Source organism: Monodelphis domestica, chromosome X, assembly GCF_027887165.1.
Source record: "Monodelphis domestica isolate mMonDom1 chromosome X, mMonDom1.pri, whole genome shotgun sequence".
Lineage (NCBI taxonomy): Eukaryota > Metazoa > Chordata > Mammalia > Didelphimorphia > Didelphidae > Monodelphis > Monodelphis domestica.
This window is the reverse complement of record NC_077235.1, coordinates 37,564,278-37,583,491: the sequence shown is the minus strand read 5'-3', so window position 1 is coordinate 37,583,491 and position 19,214 is coordinate 37,564,278. Positions and strand designations below refer to the sequence as shown.

The window sequence follows — 19,214 nt, the reverse complement described above, 5'->3', positions numbered from 1 at the left end:
GGAGCTCTGTGACCCATGTGTGCTTTAGTGAGTGACGAATCAGAATAAAAAAGCAAAGCTTTAGCTGTAATTGGTCCATGTAAAATGGAAGGATGGCATGCGAAGGGACGAAAGGAAGGGTCTTTAAAAGTAGCAAGAACTTCCTGTGAAGGGGTCTTTCACCTTCAGTTTGACCTTGAAGGAGCTCCAGCTTGAGACCTCAGACTGCTCTTGGATTTTTCCCTTAGAAATACCACATGGCGGGGGGCAGCTGGGTAGCTCAGTGGATTGAGAGCCAGGCCTAGAGACGGGAGGTCCTAGGTTCAAATCTGACCTCAGCCACTTCCTAGCTGTGTGACCCTGGGCAAGTCACTTCACCCCCATTGCCTAGCCCTTACCACTCTTCTGCCTTGGAGCCAATACACAGTATTGACTCCAAGACAGAAGGTAAGGGTTTAAAAAAAAAAGAAATTCCACATGGGGGAGTGAAAAAGACTGACTCCCTTTCCTGGCTTTTTCTGAGAAGTGCTGGCCTCTGAAGAGGCCCCTTGTCTTGGAGGAGGCTTCATGGCTAAAACCGTTGTTTAATTGACCCTAGGTCCTCCAGCTGGGGCTTCTGGAATCCTGCCAGAGTAAAGCCATGGCCTGAGCAAATAGTCTAGCTCTTTAAGCTAGATTTCTTACTCTATCCTCTTTCTCATTTCTCTACTTTCACTCTTTCCCTCTATTTTATAAATAAATTGCTAAAAAGTCATTCTGACTTCAGTAATAATTTATGGCGACCACACTCTTATAAATTTAGTCTAACCCTTTAAGTTTTACACCTTACATCTGATACAAAATAGAGAGTCAGTAAATGCTTGCCATTCACTCCCTTTCTCCCTTGTTCCCTGAAAAAGAAGGTACATATATATCTGACCCACCATTAAGAGCACTCACTCACTGCCTTCCTGACTCATAGAGCTAGAGCTAGACAGGTCCTCCAGGGTCCTCTAGTCCAATCCCTCCTTGTTTTACAGATGAGGGAACTGAGATCCAGGAAGGCTGTGAATTACCTGGGATTACACAGATATGTATAAGGATGTGTGGGGAAGCAAGAGACAAAGGGAGGAGGGGAATGAGATGAGGGATATATACATTTTCTACTCCTTAAAATAAACTTGTTAAAATAAACCAATAACAGCACAAATACTGACACCAAGTAACCAAGTTTACTTTCTAAGTTAGGCTTCCTAAATCCTACTGAGCAAAATGTAGGGAGGCAGAGGGAGCCACTGAGAAGACAATGGGGATGACGCCAGATTAGCCGCTAAATCAAATAAATACAACTAAAATAAAACACTTAAAGACCAGAGTGCTTTATGACAGACAGGCTTTTAATTACATGGATGGTTGATCGTTCTTAAAGAGAAAAATGAGCCAAAGAATGATCCTTAGGAGCATCGTGTAGCAGTAGAAGGCAACAAGGCCATAGTGAGCAGTCTCCATTTGATTGATCAGGCTTCTATCTGGCACAGGTCTCTGAACTGTCAGCATCCTCCTGAAGGAACTCCAGATCCAATTGAACAGGGCCCAAAGGAAACTCAAGACCAGGTGTACAGGGCACAGTGCCTCCATATTGAAATTCTGTGCCACAAGGATTAAGTCTTTGCTGATCTTCAAGCTTCGGCAACAGAGAAAGTATAAACCGATGGTCAAAATGGGGATGGATTGGAAGGTTATATCTCCTGTGGCATCAGAGACATCAAAATGTAACATGTCAGTTCTTCACCAAGAGGGATTGGAGCAAAAAGACAAAAATTTAAGTCAGTCAACCATAAAACAAGACTGATGGTAGTCCTGGCACTCAGACTCTGTAGGGTATCATCCCCAGGGCAGATGGAAAAAATGCTGAGGCCCCCAATCTGGGGTTTTTCAGCAGCCAAGGTGAGGATGTGCCACTACTTTCTTCTCCTTAGTCCATCTGATCTCTCACACTGCCTTAGCAACTGAATATCTTCCCAACAATCTATGACATCACAAAGGCCCTGAGAGTGACATCATTCTCAAGGAAGAGGCATTATTACCCAGGGGCAGAGGACTGTTTCTAGTGGTCCCTTTTTACCTCTAGAAATCAAGCAGAAAATCATCTGACATTCGAAGCCCTTCATAATTTTCTCCCCCACATTTCCAATCTGTTAATAATAATAATAATAATAATAATAATAATAATAATGAGTAAGTTAATAATAAAGGCTTACTGACAGGACAGGTGTCAGAAAGATCTAGGTTTGGATCCTACCTCCAATATTCATTAACTCTGTGATCATGGAAAGTTTCTTAACCTCACTTTCTTCAGCTGTAAAATGGGGACAATAATAAGGCCTTTGTGAGGTTTATTGTGAAGTTTTAATGAGAGAGTGTATGGAAAACCTCTGGCAAGCCTTAAAATACCCTACAAATACAGTTATCATTATTTTGCTTGGTATGACTCAGAGCCAAGCCAGAACCACCCTCACCACTTACAGAGAGGCTCATCACCAAATCATTCAAAGGAGGATTGATTTTTTTCAATCACAGCAACTGTAAAAGGCTGACTATAAATCAGAAAGATATAAGTTAATATTGATGGGGGAGGGAAGAGCCACTAGAAACTAGAAGGGACCTTCAGATCACCCGGTCCCCCAAAGAGGAAACTGAGGCCCAGGGTTCAGAGAAGAATAATTTACCTACTCCATGTGGTATAACCTCCCCAGAAGGGCAAATCGGAGCACACTCCAAGGACTAGGCCCTCACTGGTCAGTTCTACCCCTTACACTAAGTGGTACCACCCAGACTTTCCAACTTCTAATATGGTGCATTTTCCATCATAATGTACTAACTCTCCACAGAATATTTATTTAGTGCTTTAAAGCTTGCTGTGTAATTATCTCATTTGAGTCCCCAATAAACCTGTGAGACAAATTTCACAATCTCTTTTTTACAGATGAAGAAACTAAGGCTTAACATCCTAAGTGATCTGCTCATTGTCACACAACTAAATAACCATTAGATGGGAGATCATTGATTTAGAGCTAGAAGGAGACTTGAAGAATATCTAGTCAGGGGGCAGCTGGGTGGCTCAGTGGATTGAGAGCCAGGTCTAGAGATGGGAGGTCCTGGATTCAAATCTGACCCCAGATAAATCCTAGCAGTGTGACCATGGGCAAGTCACTTTACCCCCATTGCCCAGCCCTTACCACTCTTCTGCCTTGGAACCAATACACAGTACTGATTATAAGATGGAAGGTCAGGGTTAAAAAAAAAGAATACCTAGTCAAACCCTCTCACTTTATAGATGAGGAAAGAAGGCCCAGAGAGAAGACTTAATTTGCCCAACATCACCCAAATGGCAAATAGCAGAACCTCAATTTGGTTGCCAACTTTATTTCTTTAAATTCCATATTTTCCCAGGTCTTCCTGACTACAAGTTGAACATTTTTCCCACAATGCAACAATGCCTTTCTGTAAACTATTCTGTTACTAGGTGACACATATACTCACACACATATACATAACAAACAAGTAAACTGAGGCTATTTGAAAACCCCAGGATATTTTATGTGAATATTTCAAGAAAGCTTGTCAGTTCCAGGAGTGGGGAGGGAAAAGGTGAGGGAGACAACATGATTCACATAATATGTAAAAATATCTTTAAATAAAATTAAAATTATATTAAAATGTTTTAAGAAAATGGAATTCTTTTAAAAAACACCCTTATCTTCTGTCTTAAAATCAATATTGTGTATGGCTCCAAGGCAGAATAGTGGTAAAAGCTAGGCAATGGGGGTTAAGTGACTTGCCCAGGGTCACATAGCTAGGAAGTGTCTGAGGCCAGATTTGAACCTAGGATCTCCTGTCTCTAGGCCTGGCTCTCAATCTACTGAGCCACTCAGCTGTCCCCTGAAAATGAGAATTCTTTCAAAAGTGGGACAGGGCAGCTAGGTAGCATGATGGATAGACTGCCAGGCATGGAGGCAAGAGGTCCTGAGTTCAAATGCAACCTCAGACACTTCCTAGCTGTAAGACCCTGAGCAAGTCACTAGCCCTGACTGCTCTTTGGCCTTTGAAGCAATACTTAGTGCTCTATTGACTCTAAGACAGAAGGTAAGAGTTTTAAAAAATAAAACAAGTTCTGATCTCAACTGACTAGTGGGAGATAGTGGAAAGAAAACTGGAAGATATGGGTTTTGGCACCTCTCCTGGTTAGGTGACTTTGATCAACAATTCATTTTTCTTCCCTGAACTTTTGTCCTAAGGTTGTCATGAGGTTCAAATTACGTTGTGTCTGGTTTAGCACTGAAAAACTGCTCATGGATATCCAAGGTTTGGGGTACCACACCTATTACCTGTTCTATACCCAAGCACACTGTTTAGTACAGGATCAGTCTCAGAATCTTAACTCTAGTCCATAGGATTAGGCTTCCACTGTTCTCACACTCAGACCTCAAATCCAGTGCCCCACAGATAAATTAACTTATAGTCTAGGTTATGGGTCGTGTTTAAAATGTCCTCAAGAAGAACTGTGGGAGTAGAAACACAGAAGAAAACCAACTAACTGATCACATGGGTCGATGGGGATATGACTGAGGATGTAGATTCTAAGTGATCACCCTAATGCAAATATTAATAATATGGAAATAGGTCTTGATCAATGACACATGTAAAAGCCAGTGGAATTGCATGTTGGCTACGGGAGGGTGTGGGGGAGCGGAGGGAAAGAATATGAACCTTGTAACCATGGAAAAATAGTCTAAATTAATTAATTAAATAAATTTTTCCAAATTAAAAAATAATAAATAAAAATTTCTCAAAACTCAAATCCAGCCTCAGATACTTCCTAAGTGTATGACCCTGGGCAAGAAGTCACTTAACTCCAATTGTCTGACCCTTACCACCCTTCTACCTTGGAACCTATACATTGGATTGATTCAAAGATGGTAGATAAGGGTTAAAAAAATGGTTGCCTCAAACTCAAGGCACTCTATTCAATATTTGTCAGGTCTAGAACAGGTCATTTATTCTAAGGCACAAAAGAAATGCTAAACATCAAACACAGCACACATGAACCATACTGCTTAAAAAAGGATTCAGAAGCAAATAAGTAGTGTTATGACCTGCTAAGAGACTGATGCTTAAACTTCACCAGAACATAAGGCAGTTTATAGGACTGCTAATTAGGCATTTGCATTTCCCCGAGACTCTAAGATGAGGCCTGAACATCTGGCAAGTCAAGGCTGGGACCAGTCCTATTGGCAGTAGCCATCTTATTTAAGAACACTGGGACTTTTCCCCTGCCACCATGCAGCTCCAACCCAGTAGGACCCAGGACCTCCAGACCTCTGGAACTCACAAAGTTGCCTTCAAGCCTGAACAAGTTCATCTCAGACAGGTCCTCACTCACCTACAATCAGAAAAGAACAAACACAAACAAGGCAGCCTAACCCCAAGCTCAGTCATGCCTAGGCAGCACACATGCTTTAGATGTCATGCGCTCACACATGCATGGAGGCCAGGCTGGAGGATAGAGTGAACCTCCCTTTTCTCTCAAGCAACTCGAGGCACAGATGAAAAGGGGGAGAACACTAAGGGCGAATGAGTGCCCTTCCGAACATCCAATGGACCACCAGCTCTTCTGGCTCCACAACCAGCAAAGGGACTCTTCAGCCATCTCAGGGCTCTTTAGCCCGGAGTCACACATAGTCAGAAGCGGGCCCTCAAGGTCCATGTAGTCAACAAGAACCAGGAAGGAAAACTCGGAGCATGCCCCATGCTATGGCCCCCATAAGTCTGTATTGGGCAGGCCCGTTGGAAGCCAGAGTATATAAATGCCAAATACTGCTATCCATGGCTTCCATTATTCATTCACTTTGAAAGCCCAGCTACAAATATAGGTGTGTATATGTATGTATGTATGTATGTATGTATGTATGTATGTATGTATATATCTATAAACACATAAAATAGAAATATATAATATATTAATATATAAATAAATATAAATATATAAAACATAGAAATATATCAAATATGTAATATATTCATAAATATATGTCTAAATAAATATGTAAATATATGCTATATAAATATAATATACATAAATGTATGATGCAAATATATAAATAAATATATACATACATATTAAAATAGACAACATATTAATAAATATTAAGATATAATATAAAGATCAATAGATAATAATACATTCATATATTAACTATTAATAAATATATGATGTGATAATATTTATTATCATATTAATATGATATTGAAATGTTAATATATATACTATGTTAATAAATATTGATATAATATAAATAAATGTTAAATACATTATATTAGTGAATATTACTATATAATATAATATAAATATGTAATATATATAAATAACATAAATATATATAATGTACATAGAATAGATATAATAGAATGCTTTTAATATCTTGAGTTGTCATTGTCTTTAGTCTCTTAGATATTTTTTAGATATTTTGACCTCTTAGATTTTTTTACTTTAGACCTGGTACTGTTGGAAATATGTATGGAGAAATTACAAGCATTTCCAATCCATTACAAGCAGATTTGAAATGCCAATACAGGTAATTTTAGCAAATATTTTACTCATCCATTATCTAAACCAATGAGTCCAGTGATAATTCAATTGTAATATAAGCCACATGAATTTCTTCTATACTTCTTTAACTATGTTATTAGCAATTTTGAGTAATTTCGCCGAAAAAAAATATTTGGAGATATCAATTGCAGTAAACATTTTAGGTCCCACTACTGAATACAGATTTCTTTACTCTTTTGTCACAGTAAATATTACGTATAAAGTAGGATCGTTTGTTGAAAAAGCAAAGGTAAATGTTACTTTTACAAAGCATAGAATCACTTATTCATTATTCCAAAAATAGCATCCATTTAAAGAGCTTACAGTTTCATGGAAGATGATACCAATTTAACAGATGTTAAATGACATTTTTTTGCGGCTTCCCTCCCTTTGAGCAAGAAGAATAGGAAACATTAGGTCTTTAGTTTCAGATGGGCCATATCTTTGATAAGCTGTATAGAAAAGGACAAGGAAAAGAATGAAGGCTGGGGGGGGGGGGGTCATAAGTGGAACTCAGGGCTCGTTTTACATGATTTTATTTGAAGATCAAAAAGAGATACAGAAATGCCAGTGAAATGATTATTCCCTGGGAATCTGGTAGCTGAAGGAAAAACAGAAGCTTTATCTTTGGCTATTATCTCTGAACTGAGAAAATATGAAACTAACATGAAAGAGATTAAGGATTGTGGGAGGGGAGTCTGAATTCGATTTCATTTGTGGCCTAGGGCTACAACGAGAATGATCATTCCACAAATGTGTAACCATATTCATAAGTCTACCTGCTTTTACTAGGCAAAAATGATCATTTTTATTTGCTTTTTAACCGAACAAGTGAAGGCAGAGAGAGCATGAACAAACGCAGTGGCCTCCATACTTCTTTGGCTATACACTTTTATTTGTAAAAAGCTTTTGTGTGACCCTTTAAACAAGTTTTAAAAATAAATTGGATGTAGAACCAGCATCCTGATAATGGTGAATATTTTAAACCTTCCATGAAAATGGAAATGAAAAAGGATGAGATAAAGAGGAAATAATATTTGATCATCTGGTTAGTTGGAAGACATCAGAGTTTACTGAGGAGGCGTAGAGCATGATTAGATGTGTGCTTTGGGGAAATGATGTTAGCAGCTATATAAAAGAGAAACTGGAATGGCGAGAGCCTTGAGGTAGAGAGACCAACCCAAAGGCGACTGCAGTGGCCCAGGCGTGAGGAGATGAGGGCCTATAGCAGCATAGTGGTCATGGGAGTAGAGAGAAAGGGACCTTCTTGCCACGATGATTGCATGCAGGCTACCTAGCTCCCATATAACTACCAGAACAAAACTCTAAAGCTCATATAAGACCAAATAATTATCAGTGGGAAAACTACAGTGACTTCTTCCACACCCAAATTGCAAAAAAAAAAAAAAACAGCCAGAAGCCCACAGGCAATAGAAAAAGGGACTGCCAGCCAACTCATTACCGGCACAAGATGGACTCCCATTGCAACTGGGGGAGAGCATGTATAACTTCTAAGAAAAGCAAAAGTCTCCCTTGAGAAAGTCTCAGGGTAGGGAGAGGCTTTGGACGTCCTGAGAAGTGGCAGCAGGGCGTGACCCACGTGGTCCTACAGAGCTCAGAGGGAGACACCCCAGTAGATGAACTTGAGGTAGCTAATATTCTTTCCTACGAGGAATCTCAAAGATCCAGGAATTCCTAATCCAGTGAGGTAGAGGTCAGCTTAAGAACTCAGGACAATCAGAGTGAGACCAAGCAGGTTCCACTCAAAAGTATAACAAGAAGCAGAACCTGGTACGAAGCCCCAATTCAGGAACTCAAAGCTTATGGAGATGAGAAAACACAAACCAATATCAAAAATTATTGAAAATCTAAAGATTACCAAAAGGCAATTCATCTTCTCATTCTGTTATGGATCCATCACACCTTTCTTGGAGTTAAGCCGTGGCACCTTTATGATCATTCTATGGCCTCCTTTTTGGTAGCTGCAGGACTCAGAAGCTCCTGGCTCTGTCATTGCCATCTGTGTGACCTTAGCCAAGTCATTTTACTTCTCTTGGTCTCACTTTCCCTATCTGTAAAACAACCAAGTTGGGCAAAAGTACCTCAAAAGCAGGAGTCGACAATTTTGCTTTGGACCTAGGAACCCAGCAGATTTTTTAACTTTGACAAAACAAAAATAAGCGACATATTGTCATAAGGCAATATGGCAGTTTGATACTTGGACTTCTTGCCTAGTTATTGTGACAGTGAGATGCAAAAGCAAGAAGGAAGACTACATTTCTGTAAGTTGAAAATGCTTTAGATTCAGTTGGAATCAGAGGACACACATTCAGGCCCCAGCTCTATTGCTTACAAGTTGTATGACTTCCGGTAAGCAGTTTCTCTTCTCTGAGTCTGAACTTTGCCACGTGTAACATGAAGGGGTTGACCTATATGACATCTGAGGTCGCTTTGTGCCCTAAACCAATGACCCTTTGATCCATGGGGACCTACCACCCAGAATCAGAGCCCTAACTGGAAATTTTTGCATCGGGGGCAAGTAGTACAACATATGACTTCAATTTGCCCACTTAGGATAGGAAACCACTAGGCTACTGATGGGGGATGGGACCAAAGTGGAGTAGGGAGGAGAGTGGAGCTGTGTATGGAGCAGACCATGCCAGAGAAGATTTTACCTGGAATATAGCCACTCGCAGAGAGGAAGCAGCCATCTGGTAGTTTCCTATTTAACGATTCTTGCCAACGAGGTGATGAACTCGGTTATCCCAATTTGACAGGAGGATTTAAAGTGTCAGTGCCCCCTCTACATTTTAGCAACCTGACCCAAAGCTTTGGTTGACCCACCTTAGGCATGGTTCTTCCTGGGATCTGCACAGCCCTGCTCTGAGGTCCTTTTGAGCCCAAGCCTATAATTTCCTTGGGACTACAAAATAATAAACATGAGACCAGTTCTTCACTAAGAACTGGTCTTTTTGCAGACACAAAAATGAAATATCACAGTTTTCCACTTCTAAAAATTATCCGATTTAAAAATAGAACAACAATGTTCTAAATCTGACCGGACAAATTATGGTTGATCCTATGACTGAGAGGTATGCTCTTCCAGGAATTATATATAAGTAATTAGACCTAGAAAAGGGGGGAAAACACAGTACAATAATGTTCTCATCTTGAGCTATTATAAAAACATTCTAACAAGACTGATTTGCATGATTTATTTTTTAGGAATATATAGTAATCATACAAGAACATCCAATCACAGCATCTAATTGCTATGTATAAAAAACTTTCAATTATATTTGCTTTCATGGAGAAAAATATCTCAAATTATTTCTCTTCAGTTTGAAGCATATTGAACTTTCCAGTTAGAGTTAACTTGGGCTAATATTGAAACTAGTTTGTTTTTACTAAACATACCCCAAAAGATGAAAGGTGACCCAGAAGCATTCTGGGATGCTGGGGAAACAGCATGGGATTAAAAGTTTATTTTCAAACAAGACTTTGCTTATCATCTGCAAATATGATAAGCTATCCATCTATGCCTTCATCCAAGTTGCCAATAAATAGGTTAAACCACACAGGGACAAGGGCAAATCTCTGTGCTATTCCACTAGGGGCTGTCAGATATAGAAGATCTAGAACAAGGACACACATGGGGTTTTTTCTGTGAATTGCTTAAATACCCCTTGCCTATCACTCTTCACAGATGATATGATGGGATATCCAGAGGATCCTTGAGAATCAGCCAAAAACCAAACAGAAATAGTTAACAACATCAACAAAGTCACAGGATACAAAATAAACCCACATAAATTATCAGCATTTCTATATAGCACCAACAAAATCTAAAAGCAAGAGACAGACAAGGAAATTCCATTCAAAATAGCTCTAGACAATATAAAATACTTGGGGGTATATCTACCAAAACAAACCCAGTAATTATATGGACACAATTACAAAACACTTTTCACATGAATAAAGTCAGACTCAAACAACTGGGAAAATATTAATTGCTCATGGACAGACAGAGCCAATATAGTAAAAATGAAAATCCTACCTAAATGTATTTATCTATTCAATGCCATACCAATCAAACTACCCAAAAATTATTTCATAGAACTAGAAAAAGATAAAAACAAAGTTCATCTGGAAGAACAAATGGACAAGAATATCAAGGGATTTAATGTTAAAAAAAACATGAAGGAAAGGGGGCAGACTATATCAGCTATCAAACTATATTATAAAGCAGTAATCATCAAAACAATCTGATACTGGCTAAGAAATAGAGTAGAGGATCAATGGAATGGATTAAGTGATCAACATATAGCTGGTAATGACAATGGCAACTTAGTGTTCAAAAAACCCAAGGATCCAAGCTTTGGGGAAAAGAACTTATTATTTGACAAAAACTCCTGGGAAAACTGGAAAGCAGTATGGCAGAGACTAACTTCTCACACCACAAACCAGGAAAAAATCAAAATGGATACTTGATCTAGAAATAAAGGATGACACAATAATCAAATTAGAGGCATGTGGGAGAGTTTACCTGTCAGACTTATGGGTAAGGGAAGAATTTATGACCAAATAAGACACAGAGTACATGACCAAAAAAATGAAAAAGTTTTCGTATAAATAAATTCGGTGCAACCAAGATCACAATGGAAACAATAAATTTGGAGGGAAATTTTATAGGAAACTTCTCTGACAAAAACCTCATTTCTCAAATATATAGAGAACCAAGTCAAATGAACAGGAAGTTCTCAGAAGAAGAAATTAAAACTATCAATAGTCATATGAAAAAAATGAAAATGACTCTGACTTCACACCTATCAGATTGGCTAACATGACTAAAAAGGGAAATGATAAATGTTAGAGGAGAAAGTGGGAAAACTGGGACACTAATACAACTGTTGGTGGAACTGTGAACTGATACAACCACCCTGGAAAGCAGTACAAAACCAGTCTCAAAAGGCCACAAAACTATGACCTGACAATATCATTACTGGGACTGTATCCCAAAAAGGAAAAGGACCTACCTGTACCAAAATATCTGAGCAGCTCATTCTGTAGTGGCATAGAATTAGAAACTGAAGAGTTGTCTATCACTTGGGGAATGGCTGAATAAGTCGTGGTATATGGTTGTAATGGAATAATAGTGTGCCATAAGGAGCCAGGATGTGAGAAACCTGGAAAGACTTATATGAACTGATGCAAAGTGAGAAGAATCAAGAGAACAATGTATAATATTGTACGATGATCAACAGTGAAGGCCTAAAGTATCATCAATAAAGCAAGTCTCCAAGATGACCACAAAGGACTCATGATGAAAATGTTCTCCACAACCAAAAAAAGGAACTGTTGGAATCTGAGAGTAGATCTAAGCATGCCATCTTCCACTATATTTTCTTGCTTCTTGAGATTTCTATTGTATGTGTCATATGTGTCTCCTGTCAAGATAAGAGCAATATGGAAATACGTATTACATAAAAGTACAAGTACAACCAAGCTGATTACCACTGCCTCAGGGAGGGGGGATGACAGGAAGGGAAAAAAATCTGAATTTTAAGATGTCCAAAAACAATTCTCAATAAAACGTATTTCTACATGTAACTGAAAAAAAATTAAAAATTAAAAAAAAGATTTCCCTTACTTTTATCATGCCTAGCAACAAGGTCCTTCGTTCTCAGTTCTCTGGGGTTCTTGCTCAAAAAACTTAGGGCTAGTTCTCATGGCAAACCGCCTGTTTATCCTGAGAAAGTCTATAGTCCTTCATACCAACATTTCTGCCTTCTCTTAGGCTAGGATGCCCACGTACTTCGAGTGTCTTTCACAATAAGCAGTTTCCTGCCAAAGCTTCCAAGCAAGCAGAAGCTGGAACCTGCTGACATGCATAAGGGAATTTCTAGTCAAATCCAATCACCAGTGTAAATGACACTTTGAGATCAGAGCAAAAAGGTTCCATAACGTGTAATCATTTACCGTGGCTTTTTGATAGAACCATATAGGTATCTTCCAGGTACATCATGAGTGATTAATAGAACATGTTGGCTCTTTCTTTAAATAAGGAAGCCATACTTAGCTCTATTTTGGAGAGGTAAGAAGACTATCCATGCCCATAATAATAAAATAAATATAAATATAAATAATATATTTATTTAATAAATACAAATATAATATAAATCTAAATAAAGTAAATAAATAATATAAATGAAAAATAATTATATAATAAATTTTTTTTAATTTACAAATTTTATACTATGTCCTGAAAAAATGACATTTTTATACTTTTTCTTGACAGTACTGTATTGGTAGAATGTTTTAAATAGTTTTGCAAATAGCCATCAAACATTCGAGCATTCTCACTGTACTTGGGTCTTGTTTATATACTTTCCGCACATGAACAAGCTATGAGTGTGGAACTGAGTCAAAGGTCTTTCTATAATCAACAAAGGTGTTATACATAATGGCTAACAGTTTTTATTTACTATGTGCCTGGCACTATGTTAAACACTTTAAAATTATTATCTCATTTGCCCCATCCTGAAAGGTAGGTGCTATTATTATCCCCATTTTACAGATGAGGAAAGCGAGGCAGGTTAAGTGATTTTCCCAGGGTCACCCAGCTAGTAAGTGTTTGAGACTATTCTTATACAGGTCTTCCCGATTCAAGGCCTGATATTTTATCCCCTCTGCCACCCAGCTACCCGGAATGGCATGACATTTTCAGGCAGTTTGTTCAGTCATTTACTGAATTGGTAGTAAGTTGGTATTTACCATCCTGGCAGTTGGGGGCCTACCTATTTTGTTCCTGTTGGTATATTAGTATCTTTAAAATATTTACAGATTTCTGAGTGATATTAACTCTGAATATTTTGTAGAGTACATACAAACACAGTAGGCCCAGATTTGGAAGTGTTATTGGTTTTCTTATCTTTTAATAAAGAAGTAATAATAGATGTAATAGATATTTAGAAAATAGACATAGAGAATTTGAAATAGATAAGTAATAGACAGGCGATGCCCTCTCATTAGGGGAGGGGGCAGCTGGGTAATTCAGTGGATTGAGATCCAGGCCTAGAGATGGGAGGTCCTGGGTTCAAATTTGACCTTTGACACTTCCTAGCTGTGTGACCCTGGGAAAGTCACTTACCCCCATTGCCCACCCCGTACCGTTCTTCTGCCTTAGAACCAATACACAGAATTAATTCTAAGATGGAAGGTGAGGGTTATTAAAAAGAATTAGGGAATTAGGCTTGTGTCTGAGAGCAAACTGGTAAAGTGCTTTGCCAGTCATTCATGCTACTTTGTAAACCAATGGAGCCGATGATTACCGATTTGATCGGACCTCTCAGCTTTCTGATTTTAGCGGACAGAGTTTCAATCACCTCCCTTGATAGGACTGTTATGCTGTTCATTATATTCATTATGTTGTCTTTTTTATTTTATCCAACCTGCTATTTCTTTGTTAAAATTCTTTTTTTTAATATTTTTTGTTAAATTTGAGTTCCAAGCTGTTTCCCTCTCTCCCTCCTTAGCCCACACTAGAGAGGGCCAACATTTGACACAGATACACATGTGAAACTGTACAATATACAGTTCCATGTCATCAGTTCCCTCCCCGGAGGTGGATTGCAATTTCCTTCACCGGTCCTTTGTCGTCTATGTGAATACTTATGTAACTCAGAATAGCTTAATCATTCACATTTACTCTTTGAACAATATTGCTGAGACTGCACACTATGTTCTCTGGATTCTATTATTTTCACTTTTTTTAATCCCTCACCTTCCTTCTTAGAATCAATACTGTGCATTGGTTCCAAGGCAGAAGAGCAGTAAGGGCTGGGCAATGGGGGTCAAGTGACTTGTCCAGGGTCACACAGCTGGGAAGTGTCAAAAGTACAATTTGAACCCAGAACCTCCCATCTCTAGGCCTGGCTCTCAATGCACTAAGCCAACTACCTGCCCCCTCTTTTTCCCCATCTTAGAATCAACACTATGTATTGGCTCCAAGGCAGAAGAGTGGTAAGGGCTAGGTAATGGGGGCAAAGTATCTGCTAGGAAGTATCTGATTCCAGATTTGAACCCATGACCTGCCATCTCTAGGCCAGACTCTCAATCCACTGAGCCACCCAGCTGCCCACCCAAACAATTTTTTTAAATGTTGGAATTCATCGATCTTCAAATGTTTTGTAGAATTCACTTATGAAGCCATCTGGTCCTGACACTTTTTTCTTAGGAAGTCCATTCATGTCCTGTTCAATTTCTCTTTCTAAAATGGCTTTATTTAGATAATGTATCTCCCCTTCTATTAATCCGGGAAGTTTATGTTTTTATAAGTATTCTTCCATTTCAACTAAATTGTTAAATTTATTGACATGAAATGGGGCAAAATAACTCCTAAGAATTGCTTTAATCTCATTTTTATTAGCAGTAAATTTACCCTTTTCATTTTTGATTCTAGTGATTTGTTTTCTTCTCTATTTTTAAAAAATTGTATTAAATGATGATTTACCTATTTTATTAGTTTCTCATAAAAATAACTCCTAGTTTTATTTATTAATTCAATAGTTTGCTTACATTCAATTTTATTCATCTTATTTGTAGTGTTTAATAGGGGACTTTTACTTTCTTTTTTTAAAACCCTTAACTTCTGTCTTCAAATCAATATTGTTTCTAAGGTAGAAGAATGGCAAGGGCTCGACAATGGGGGTTAAATGACTTGCCCAGGGTCATGCAGCTAGGAAGTATCTGAAGTCACATTTAAACCCAGAACCTTCCATCTCTTGGCCAAAGTCTCAACCCGCTAAGCCATCTAATTGCCCCCATGTGTTCTTTTTCTAGTTTCATTTGCCTACCCAATTCAATGATGTATTCTTTCTCTATTTTAGAGATGCAAAGTTTCCTCTGATTATTGCTTTTGCTGCATCCCTTAAGTTTTTAGCTATTGGCTCATTATTAGCATTTCCTTTAATAGAATTATTGCTTCTATGACTTATTCTTTGATCCACTCAGTCTTTAGAATCAGGTTATTTAACCCAGTAAAACTGTTTGACAACTCCTGGAGCAGAGAGGAATGAGGGGAGGGAGAAAACATGAACCATGGAATCATGGAAAAAATTTAAAAATTTAATAGCAAAAAAGGATTATGTTATTTAGTCTCCAATAACAGCAATCACCCTATTCACAAAAAGTTATAATCCTACTTTTCCTCATTTCCTATCTCTTTTTAACCCATCCCTCCTCAGAAATCTAATTTACTTCCTTTTTTCTTTCTTAAAAATTTATTATTTGCTATATTAAAATCCCAGATATCTCTCACCCTCCCTCACCACACTAGAGAAGGAATCATTTAACAAAAAGATATATGTATAAATAAAACTGTCTTGCTTATTTCTTATATATCAGTTCTTTCTCTGGAGGTGGATATACAGAAGTCATTCTTCAAATAATATTTCTGTTGCTGCATATAACATCCTTTTCATTCAGCTCATTTCACTCTTCATAATTTCATGCAGGGCTTTCCACTTTTTTCCAAATTAACCCACTCATCATTTCTTACAGTGCAGTAGTATTCCTTCATAAACATATGCCACAATTGGTTTAGCCATTCCCCAACTGAAGGGCTTCCCCTCAATTTTCAGTTCTTTTCTACCAGAGACACCTGCTATCAATATTTTAGAATATATAAGTTCTTTTCCTTTGTCTCTGATGACCTTACAAAATAAACCTAATACTGGTATTGTTGGATCAAAAGGTATGCACAATTTTATAAATATTTACATATAATTCCAGATTGCTCTCCAATATGGTTGGATGGGTTCACAGTTCCACCAACAGTGTATTAGTGGCCCCATTTTTCCACATCCCATCCAACATTTGTCATTTTGCCCTTTTATCATTTTAGCCAATTTGATAGGTGTAAGATGATATCTCTGACACATGTAAAACCCAGAGGAATTTCACATTGGCTACGGGAGAGGGTTGGGAGAGGTCAGGGAAAGAGCATGAATCTTGTAACCATAGGAAAATATTCTAAATTAATTAATTAAATAAAAACTTCCAAAACTTAAAAAAAATATGCTATCTCAAAGTTGTTTTGATTTGCATTCTCTAATCTATAATGATCTAGAGCATTTTGTGGCAATATATATATAGCTTTGCTTTTTTATATAGAAAATGTGCGTATCTTTTGACCATTTATCAACTGGGGAATGGCTCATATTCTTATAATTTTTTTAAAAAACCCTTACCTTCTGTCTTGGAATAAATACTGTTTATGGGTTCCAAGGCAGAAGAGAGGTAAGGGCCAGGAATTGGGGGTTAAGTGACCTGCCCAGGGTCACACAGTTAGGAAGTGTCTGAGGCCAGATTTGAATCTCTAGGCCTGGCTCTCAATCCACTGAGCTATCCAACTGCCCCCATCATATTCTTATAAATTTGACAAAGTTTTTTTCTATATATTTTAGGAAAGAAATAGAAGGAATCAGAATGAGTAAAGAGGTAATAAAACTATCTCTTTTTGCAAATGATATGATGGTATATACAGAAAATCCTAGAAATTCAACTAAAAAACTAGTTGAAACTATCAATAATTTTAGCAAAATAGCAAGATATAAAACAAACTTGCATTAATCATCAGCATTTCCAGAGATCACCAACCAAGTCCTGCAAGAAGATATTATAAGAGATAACATTTAATTTGCTGAGGACTACTAGCCTCCCTAATCCACAGACCCTTCCCTCCCTTATCCTATCCCCTTGCCCTCCTACTTGTCTGTCAGTTAAGAAGACCTGGACACCTTACTAGATGGAGATGCTATTCCCTCCTTCACCCAATTCTGTGTAGCACTCCCAGCCCTCCACCAGCCCTTCCCCTACACAGTAACAGTTCTTCCATTCACACCTCTGTTATATGAGCTAGTTTGCTCCATCTTACCTCTCCCTGGTCAGTTTTCTTTTTCTGGATCACCTCATCATAATCAACTTCTATCTCTGTTTATACCTTGGAGCTCCCCTGGTCATGAGCTCAGTCTGGAGTGTTTCAAACATCATCGTCTTATATTTTATCATTTTCTTAGGAATAATTTCAAGTAGGTTATGAAGAAACTAATTCATTATTGACTGTTATTAGTCCGGACTTTTGTTCGATAAACTGCTATTTACACACTCAGGAAAGACAGACCGATGGATTTACGATTTTAATCCACAATAAACCAATGGATGAGGGCGTTGACTCCCATGAGTGACTCCATCTCCTTTCAGGGTTTAATGAGTTTGATGAACTTTCCAAATCTCTTAATGAAGATATGTTCACCAATAAACAATAAAACATCATCTGAACTGTCATACGCTGGGCAAAAAGTCAGGCTGATGCCCAAAGGGAACAGTGTAACCTTCTTCAATCCCTTGGGATTAGTTTACCCTCTGATGTTTCTCCTGATTCTTGTAGGTCAGATTTTCTGTTCACTTCCGGTCTTTTCCTGAAAAATATCTGAAAGTCCTTTAGTCCATTTCAACATCTTCTTTTCCCCCTGGGAGAACTGCAGTCAGCTTTGCTGAGAAGATAGAGGGTTGTTGGTTCTTCCACTGGTCTAGAATTCGGGGCCAGGTGTGGTCCCTGCTCTGCCACCAGCCTAGGATATGCCCAGACCAGGGTCCGCCTCTCAGTCTCCCCTTGAAGAACAAACATCAGCTTGTCTCCTCTCCCCCTCAGGCTGCTAGTAGTGATAGTTCAGCTTCCTCTGGCCCCAAACTGAAACCAAGCAGCCATTCTGTTTGCCTGGAGTGACCACAACCAGTGGCCCCGCCCCCGGACGTATGTGCCCCTCCCATTTGCGTCAGGCCAACGCACCCCTTCTGTTCCCTGCTCTCCTCCGCTGCCATCCCCCAGGGCGTGTGCTGGTGGACTCTGGAATCTGCCCCACCGTATGTGCCCTCCAGTCCACCTGGCAGAGCTTTCCTAAAGTCTTCCCAGCTTGTCTGAGGTGAGCGGCCCCTTTAACGGGACCCTGAATTCTCTGTGCCGCTCCCAAATCAACTCGGAGCTGGAGTGTTATTTGTGGGAGAAACTGGGAGAGCCAGGTAATGTTCTGCCTTATTCTGCCATCTTCCCATGATCCCTTCGATTGAGGCAGAATTCTTGTGAGTAGATGGATGACCATAAATGGCCCACATCCTCTTTTCTTCAGGCTTCTCGCTTTCACTTCCCTATTTCTCCTTTGTTTCCAGAGTCCTAGAATTAACCCTACTTTGGCTAATCACTACTTTCATCCAAGGGTTTGAGTGAGGTCAAATGTTTGGTTTTGTTCTTTGCCTGGCTTTCAGCCTGTGTTCCCTTAAGTGACTCTGGCTTTCAGTTTCTGATTATGGGAAATCTAAAATTCCGGATCTACTTGGGTTTGCTGAATGACTTTCCTTGAGTCTCTTTGCCAGTGTGGGAGGCCCTTTGGCTCCACACTTGGGCCAGTGAAGTTTCAGGGACTCCAACTAGGGATAAAGGACTTTGGACAAATCCAGTGTCATTTGGCTGTTATTAGTCTGGATTTTTGTTTGATAAACTGATAGTTACACACTCTGAAGAGATAGAGCCTGATGGGCATGAGATTTA

General features: G+C 38.7%; 1 long non-coding RNA gene across 1 annotated transcript; it reads right to left on the bottom strand.

Moving 5' to 3' along the window:
* Window positions 1–1,334: 1,334 nt before the first annotated feature.
* Window positions 1,335–18,416, bottom strand: LOC130456188 (uncharacterized). The gene is made up of 3 exons (XR_008914787.1): window positions 17,544–18,416; window positions 11,644–12,054; window positions 1,335–1,706 (listed from the first exon to the last, which is right to left on the bottom strand). It is a non-coding gene; the product is annotated as an uncharacterized LOC130456188 (long non-coding RNA).
* Window positions 18,417–19,214: the final 798 nt, after the last annotated feature.